At 51.2% G+C, this 8,706-nt stretch overlaps 1 non-coding gene across 1 annotated transcript; it reads right to left on the reverse strand.

The window, feature by feature from the left end:
• Window positions 1-1,796: 1,796 nt before the first annotated feature.
• TRNAD-GUC (transfer RNA aspartic acid (anticodon GUC)) lies at window positions 1,797-1,869 on the reverse strand. Its single transcript has one exon. It is a non-coding gene; the product is annotated as a tRNA-Asp (tRNA).
• Between the last annotated feature and the right edge of the window lie 6,837 nt (window positions 1,870-8,706).

Here is an 8,706-nt window from a genome sequence, read left to right on the forward strand (position 1 = left end):
GCCGGGGCAAGAAGGCTGGAGCAGGAATCCAGCCGAGAGAAACACTATGAACTCGCCTCATCGGCTCCCTCTACAGTTTCCTCCCAGCCCAGGAGAATCTACTGCGACCTGTTAGTCTCCTAACAAAGCACGGCCGTCTCCTGCTTCTAATAGAATCACTACCCTGCACACGGAGAGCACACGTTCCAGGGGAGACAGCTGTGTCCAAGGCTGATGAAAAGTAAGATAAAGACTAAAATTTTCTACTGGATTGCGCAGCACAGAGAACACCGGTTGCCTTAAGAAGGAAGTGTGGGCGAAGTGATGGGAGTAGAATGGGGGTAGAAGCCGGCTGGAGAGCACCTTGGAGGGGAGGGAGGGAAGAAAGGATGGAATACATTGATGATTCTTTCAGAAAACCTGGCACCAGTGAACCCCCTGAGGGTAAGGACCGTAACTATTTCAGTTCTATATTCTATCAAAGTACCAAGTGCCTAATAGGACGTTTGCAAACATTTGATGTCTGAATGAATGAATTTCTGTAGAGGTTCACAGCAGGGAGAGCTGAAGGCCAGGTGTCCAGGCCAGAAGGGCGGGAGAATGAACAGGAATGTGGGCCCCCCGGGGAAAGCCCGGGAGATGGTCACGGTTCCCGAGGTGGGGCATGTGGGGCGGCAGGGGGATCAGGGCACCACGCAGAGGAGGAAGCAAGCCTACAGCCCCCACCGGGGGGAGGCTGGCCGCGCAGACTGAGTCTAGACGGCGAGACCCCGCTGCTACACGAGAACTCTTCTACTGAATTGAGGAGGTCGTGGGGAAATGTCCAAGACCCTGGAGCAGAGAACACCACGGCTGGTGGAACACAGATGGCTCCCATGATAATATGAAGTATAAGACCTCAAGGGCAAAACTAGAATCCGTTTCTTACTGGTGTCCACCAATAACATGTCACTGGTCTCCCAAGTGGAGGGATAAAAGTAAGAAATGTACCAAAATCACCACTTTAGGCCTTACGGTCAAAACACAGCAATGGCTGAGGATATAACCTGAATAACACAATGGCTGCCCACTGTGACTGGACCACAGGCTCCAGGAGAACACACGGGCCTCAGTTGAAGGTTACAAAGATAATCTGGATGCAGAGCCATGCTGTGGGCATTCAGACACTGAAGTTTGTCCCTTTGAAATAAAAATGCAAATAGCCTCATCCACAGTTTGGTCTTTAATCAAGCCAGACTCTCTAGTCTTTCAGCTGAGATGCCCTGAAAACCCGCCAGATGCCTGGGCTGATGGGAACCCAGGTGGGGCTTGGATTCCTATGGTGTCACGTGGGTGCGCACAGCGGGCAGGCAGGTTCCGAGGCTCAGGGGCCCTTCTGCTGCCTGACGGTTCCAGCAGCTTCACACGACCTCCTAACCTGCTCCATCCTAGAACCCAGGAAAGACGAAATCACTGTACTTGTTTCACCTGCAAACTCTCCTATTAGAAGCAAGTCTCAGGTTGGTAGAGCTCAGAAACTGTCCGTGAGACTTTCCTGCCACAGAGGTCCTTGCTTGTTAAAAAGCAGTTCGCTCCAATCAAGGGAAATTCAATTTTAGGAACCGAAATCTTAAGTCAACTTCACTGGCCTCCTCCAGTTTCGCATGTTTTCTTTGAAAACCAGTATCACAGAATATAAAGGTTGGGCTTTCCATTGTTCTTGAATTCTTTTTAATATTTATTTACTTATTTATTTGGCTGCACAAGGTCTTAGTTGCGGCATGCGGGATATTTTAGCTGCGGCACGTGGGATCTTAGTTGTGGCACGCAGGATCTAGTTCCCTGACCAGGGATCGAACCTGGGCCCCCTGCATTGACAGGGCAGAGTCTTAACCACTGGACCACCAGGGAAGTCCCTTGAATTTTGACAGAAGTAAAAATAGTTTGGTTACTTTCAAGAAATACAGTACCAGCCTGTTCAGTGCTAGCGACACAAACAGGACTTTCTCTGAGGCCCCTCACAATGATAAGGCCAGTGGAAATACAACCCAAACACCTGGGACCTGTCTCCTGTCTATCAGCCTGAGACTAGCATCAGCATGGCCACAACACATCCTTGCAGGCTCCACACTCGAGATGGGGGCTGCAAAGCAGACAGTGTTTCCTGGAGCTGAGAAATTAGGAGGTGAGCCAGGGCGTGGATGGGGGCTGGGAGAAGGGTGCGTCCTTTGTCAACCAAATGAGTCTTACTGAAGGGGGTCAGTCTTCGTGAAATTATCCTCAGAAACTTATAACCCTGATATCTTATACCCCATGTCTTGCTGAAAGGTGACAGGAAGAGCTCAATTTTTAATTCTATGGAAAATTGTACCATAGCCTCCTCCCAAATTCTGTAGCAAGAGAGAAACGAGGATAAGAGGGGGCTGGAATGCAAAAAAGAACAGGAATCGATGTTTAGGAAGGGGAGGTTTCCCCAACCCAATAAATGCAACCCAGCGAGACACAGCCCCTGCAGAGCAGGTGGAAACAGCACATCTACAGAGAACTCACTGCGAAGGAAGGGGCGAAAAGTCAGTCTCCGGGTCATGGGCTTAAAGCGCTGTGATTTTAGCCTTGAAAAGAGAAGAGGTCATGACTTCTAACCTCAAGTGCAAATATAGTGTTTAGGGAGGAGAATTAACCAGTTAATACCACAACTCTCATCCTCGAGCCCAAATTCCATCGCATTTTATGCTCACAGGACAGAAAGTGTGGGCATAAGAAGCATTTGATAAAGGTTGGAGGGACAGATAGATGACCAGCCTCAAGGTCCACCACCCCATCCAGTAAAAGCTCAGAGGCTTTTACAAGAAGACCTGGCCATCAGGTCAGCCGATACCTGACTCTTGGGTCCAGTTGACTGAGCGCCCTGGTCACCAACCTCAAAGCCATTCTCCTGGACAAGAACCATTTCTACCCCCAGAGTGGTGTGCACTTTGACCCTCTGCTTTGGTGGGACTTGATCTGCTCACAGGTACAACACACTTACAAGGTATAACCGAACTGGGACAGTCCAAGGAGCACTCAATCATTTTAAAAATCCAGCTCATTTTTTTTATCACATATTTAACTGAAAAGAGCACAGGACTTATAGATGGAATGTCTGACTTTGAAGGAAAGCTTAGTGAAAGCTTAGTGACGGTGCGAGGCACCACAGTTCTGGAACCCTCTCTCTGGGTCAGCCATCGAGCCCCTGTGCCCTTGGTGCTGGTGCAGAGCCAGTAGCGACAGGTGTGCACCACCTGGGGGCCTGCAGAGATGCTGTGGGGACCTGGGGGGCAGGGGGTGAGGCCTCTGCTGGCCTGGGGGCCGGGGGGCTTCCTTAGAGACCCCCAGATCCATGCCTCAAATCGCTCTGTTTATCCCTGCAGATAACTCAGATTAAACCTCACTTTAAAAAAAGAAAGGGGTTTTTAGAAGGAAATGACAAAGGAGATTTGAGCACAACCAGAGGAGAGGAAAGCCGATGGGCCTGAATCGCCACCTCTCGGCCACTCACCAGCTTTTCCTCCCAATTTCTCAGCCAAGAAGTGCGAGAAAGAAAGAATTGCAGGCGATGAGCTCCATGTAGTTTCCAGCTTTTAAAACTTCCCTGTGATTGCACTGCTCTCTGAAATGAAAACGGCATCCATTTGCTGATTGGAAGTGTGGTTAAAGGTGCCACCTGTCTTTCTAGAAAAAGCAGTTCTCGGTCACTTTGGAGGAGGGCTGACAGCTCAAGGGCCACCTTCTCTTCCCACAAAGCTTCAGCTTCTCCGCCAGGTGAGGGAGGGTCAGCAGCCCGCAGCCCCCAGCCAGCGCCCCGTTGCGGCTCAGCCTCCGTGGGGACAAATGATGCATCCACGGCATCTGGTCTTTGGGGACCACTTTCCCATTTACATCATCAAACAAAGTTGGTTTCATTTTTCATAAAGGATGACAGGATCCGGACTTTCTCAAATTCTTTTCCAAAAGAAATTAGTATGGAAATAAAAGCTCTTTCTGCTGTAATGTTACCAGCTTTGATTTTGAAGCAGGTGGCAATCAGTTCGTGTTTACTGGAGGAGAACAGCTTGAACTTGATGCTATTTCCTAGCACTCCATACCCTCCGAGGAGACATCGTCAACTTCCATGTCATGATGATGTGATTTACCTAGAAGAACCACGTCTCCTCATTAGTTTGATTGGAAATTCAACAAAACTTGATGTGCTCTCTCACTAAGGAGAATCCAGGAGTAATGTGTGCCAGCAGGCAAATTAGTTCCAGCCACAGCATCCAGGGGTAAACCAGAGCCCGCCGCCCAAGTCAGCCCCTCCTGGCGCCTGCCTATCAGCCACTGTGCATGATGACCAGGGAGAAGTGGTGTCCAGCATCCCCATCGACCTGCTGTCAGGTGTGAGGGTGATGGGTACAGGAGATGCATGCCTGGTGCAGGGCTCTCCATTTTCAGATAACTCAGAATGACATCCCAGGATCCCCACTATATCTTTTTTTTTTTTTAAAGATTTTATGAGCATGGCTTTTAATTAATTAATTTATTTATTTACTTATTTTGGGGTGTGTTGGGTCTTGGTTTCTGTGCGAGGGCTTTCTCTATTTGCAGCAAGCAGGGGCCAGTCTTCATCACGGTGCGCAGGCCTCTCACTGTCGCGGCCTCTCTTGTTGCGGAGCACAGGCTCCAGACACGCAGGCTCGGTAGTTGTGGCTCATGGGCTTAGCTGCTCCATGGCGTGTGGGATCTTCCCAGACCAGGGCTCGAACCCATGTCCCCTGCATTGGCAGACAGATTCTCAACCACTGCGCCACCAGGGAAGCCCCTCCACTATAATCTTCATGATATTTTCCTCTGTTACACTTCTCCCAACTATAATTGCATTATGACTTACGTAATTATTTGATTAATATCTGTCTCCCCGCCCCCCGATGAAGACAGGCAGTGGCCTGTCTTCCTAATCTCATTCTCCTCGTGCAAGGAAGCTCAGTGTCTGAAGCAGAGAAGACATTCAACTGAATGAACAGACAAACCATTCGCTGAATCAATCAGGGAATCAGGGTTCTACAGTGATACCTATTTTCTCTTTGGGGCAGCTGTGAAGGTGAGCATTGCTGGAGTCATCGGAAAGAACAGGGATGCGTCCGTCCATAGCAGATCAAGATCTTATGCATTCCTCTTACAATCCAGTGTGTTTGGATCCCACAGCCAACTCACCGCCACGAGGCCCCATGGCAGTGGGCCCCAGACTCATCTCAGAGGAAGACTCCACACCCAGAACAGACCCTTCCTTGCTCACGCTTGGGGGGTGGGACATGTGCTGCCCACCTGGGCCAGCGCCGACGGGCTTCTTCTGAATTGCACTGGTCCCCATGTGGCCTCGATCCTCATAGGTGCCCAACACACACACTCTCTGAAGCTTTGTGCTACCCCTGTTTACAAAGCTCAGAAGAGCCACAGGTTTGTGTGGGATAAGATGTACAGCTTAGTAATGGAAAAATGCAAAAAGACCTTCTGCTAACAAACTAGAAAACTAAATGTTAATTCTTGGCCCAAGAGAGGAAAAGTGGGTTCCCAGAGGTCTCAATATGAGTGAAAAGGTCACCTTCGGATGAGCAGCTGGAAATGGCTCCCCCATCCTGGGAGGCTTGGCAGGTAATTCGCCCCAGGTGATGCCTTAGTCATGCGACACCAGTCATGCGACACCTGCAAGGGATGCTCTGCCACTGCCTGGGACATGCGCTTGTGGTCCCTGAACGCCTTTCACACGTGCGGGGTGCAGGGGGAGCTGAAGAGCGGGGGTCGGGCACCCCTCTAGACGCTCTGCCCTCTGCGGGCGTCACGAGTCACGCCCTCCTCCGCTCCTGCCAGGGCCCCACGTGCCCCTGTCTCACTCGCCCAGCTGCTGAAGGCAGGAGTACCGTGATGCTCATAAAGAGAAAAATATGTTCTCAATAAGAATAACACTTAATATTCACAAGTAACAAATCACGGCACTGGTAGCACACCAGTATTGAGAACTTAATAACAGGAGGTTAGTAACCATAAAATACTAGGATCCATTTTCCTGCGGGGCTGAGGAAACGGTTCCAGCTGTTCACCAGCAACAGCCTGTTTCTGGAAGGAACCTTGATGGAGCGAAGACATCACGGTCCCCGCCTTGGCACTGACGTGTGTCCCAGGCACAGACCTCTAGCGGAGCTGTGCATGGGCACGGATTTGGGTTTTGTTTGTTTGTTTGCTTAGGCTACAACACAGATAAAACACAAAACAGGACAAGCTAGAAGAATGGTAATAATTTATCACAAAGTCAACATCAAAAACGGGCTTTTATTAAATTGCATTATTTGCAGGTTTCTACGTATTTTCAACAAGCCCAAGAAAGTGCCCTGAGGACGGCCTGGGTGCTCTGTCAGCCCTCCCATCGCTTTGTCTTGGGTGCTGAGTGAGAGGGACCAGCAGCCGCCCTGACGACTGCACTCCCCGGCCTCCACACGCTGGGATGTCGGGGGGCTTCCTCCTCATCAGTGACGAGTCTTTTCGAATATTCTGTCCACCCCACACATGGAAAACTAATTATCATAATTAAAGTGAAATACAGCAATAAAGAATCAACTGATCTGTAACAAACCTGCCAGTACGTTCATTCCCAAACTACTGACGCTCCTGATGTGGTCAGCTGGGGAGCTGTGGTCCTGTCCTCACTGGAGGCGGATCTTGGCCCTTTGAGGGGGGCTTGAAGCTCCCGAATGGCTACGGACACAATGCAGGGTGATGCCCGCATATGCGTCTGAGTTATTGAGGCTGGACCGAAGAGGCTGTAAACTCCTCTGCAGTTCATTCCAGAAAGACATTTGTAGAATGTCTACAAAAGTCATTCTACAAACGAATGCCCCGTCCAAAATTGAAAAGGCTCTTCGCTGTTAGGGCTCAGGTATATTTGATGAAAATAGTCTTGCTTTGTACACGGTCAGGAGAAAATGGTTGGTTGAGAGTTTTCTTCGCACATACCCAGAGAGCTCACACACACACACACACACACACACTCCAAAGAGAAGCTCAATCTAAGCTGCTCCCCAAGTGGATCCCTGCAATGCCCTGAGCAGAAATTTATAGCCATTTTCCTGGTAGAGCTACCAGAAGGTCGCCCTTTGACACCTCGTCACCATATTGGAAGTCTCTGTTCCTGTGGGCTTGATGGGGGCAACTGGCAGATGAGTGATTCTGAGCGACCATCAGTGGGGGAGCCTCACGGCGGCTTAGGGGATGTCCCTCATGGCAGCAAACAAACTCGAGGGTAAGCAGGTCATTTAAACAGGGGTTGCCGGAAGCCACTCAGTCTCAGGCACAGGCAGGGCTCACGGCCACCAGCCACTGAGCCCACAGCCATGGAACAGGGTCCCAGAGGTCCAGCCCACAGCACTGACCTGGAGGAGCCGACAGGGGCCTCTGGCCTCGCCACCAGGAATGCCGCCCACAGGTGGGCACTGTCCCCACGCCTCTCGAGGGCAGCACCTCACAAACGCAACAGGGTGAGTGGACGTTATAAGTGAAGTTGGGGTGCAGCACTTGGAGCAACCGCGGCGCTTCCGCCACGGAACGATGCTGGCGGGGGAATGGTTGGGATGGCCACGGGCCTTCCGCAAGTCGTGGGTCCACAGCTTCACAGCAACACGTGGACATCTGTGGTCCGGGGGGCAGGGGGCAGGCACTCCCGGGGCCGCGGCGGCGGCGAGAGGCAGGCGTGCCTGGCCCCCAGGTGTGGCAGGGGCAGGGGGCCCGGGGCCCAGAGAAGCCCATGGGTCCCCAGGAACCTCTTGGGGGTCCCTCCACAGGGCTGGCCGGCTTCTCCCTGCTTCCTGCAGGGCTGTGGGGCCCCTGAGAGCGAGTGAGCTGGGCTGCAGGGCGGGTGGGCGCGCCTGTTGATGCCAGCGTCCCCTCCGTGTCTCGCTCTGACCTCACCCCCGTGAACGTCCTCCCCGTGAGCAGGAGCAGGCCCGGCTTGGTGAGCCTGTCGGATACACTGACCTCCCGGGGCCAAGCCTCACGCGGAAGCTGGGCCCTGAGACCCAACTGGTGTGACTCCCAGGGGACACACGCAGACACACAACAGATACAAACAACGCAACACGACACGCACACAACACCCATACATGTACAATACAAAAACTACACACATGCAACAGAACATACACACGACACACATACACACACGCGACACAATATACGTGCAACACAAACACATGTACATACAACATACAACTCACACACACAGACACACAAACCACAACATACACACAACACACCCACAGACAACATATGCACACACAGACACATACCATAGACACGTACAACACACACGCACAACACACAACAGACAACACATGCACAAAACGCACACGCACAACACAAAACATACAACACACGCACAACACACAAAACACATACACACAAAACACAACATACATACAACACATGCACACACAGACACATACCATAGGCACGTACAACACACATGCGCAACACACAAAACATACAACACACACGCACAACACATACCACATACAACATACATACACACAACACGTCCAACACACATAATAACACAAAATGCACACAGACACGCATGACACACACACATAGCCCTGTTCAGGGGCCACGAGCAAACTTAAATCTAAGAACACCCTGCTTCAAGTTCCATCAACCCTCCACCTCCCCCAGGAGGGAAGCACGACT

Source organism: Mesoplodon densirostris, chromosome 1 (genome assembly GCF_025265405.1).
Source record: "Mesoplodon densirostris isolate mMesDen1 chromosome 1, mMesDen1 primary haplotype, whole genome shotgun sequence".
Taxonomy (NCBI): domain Eukaryota; kingdom Metazoa; phylum Chordata; class Mammalia; order Artiodactyla; family Ziphiidae; genus Mesoplodon; species Mesoplodon densirostris.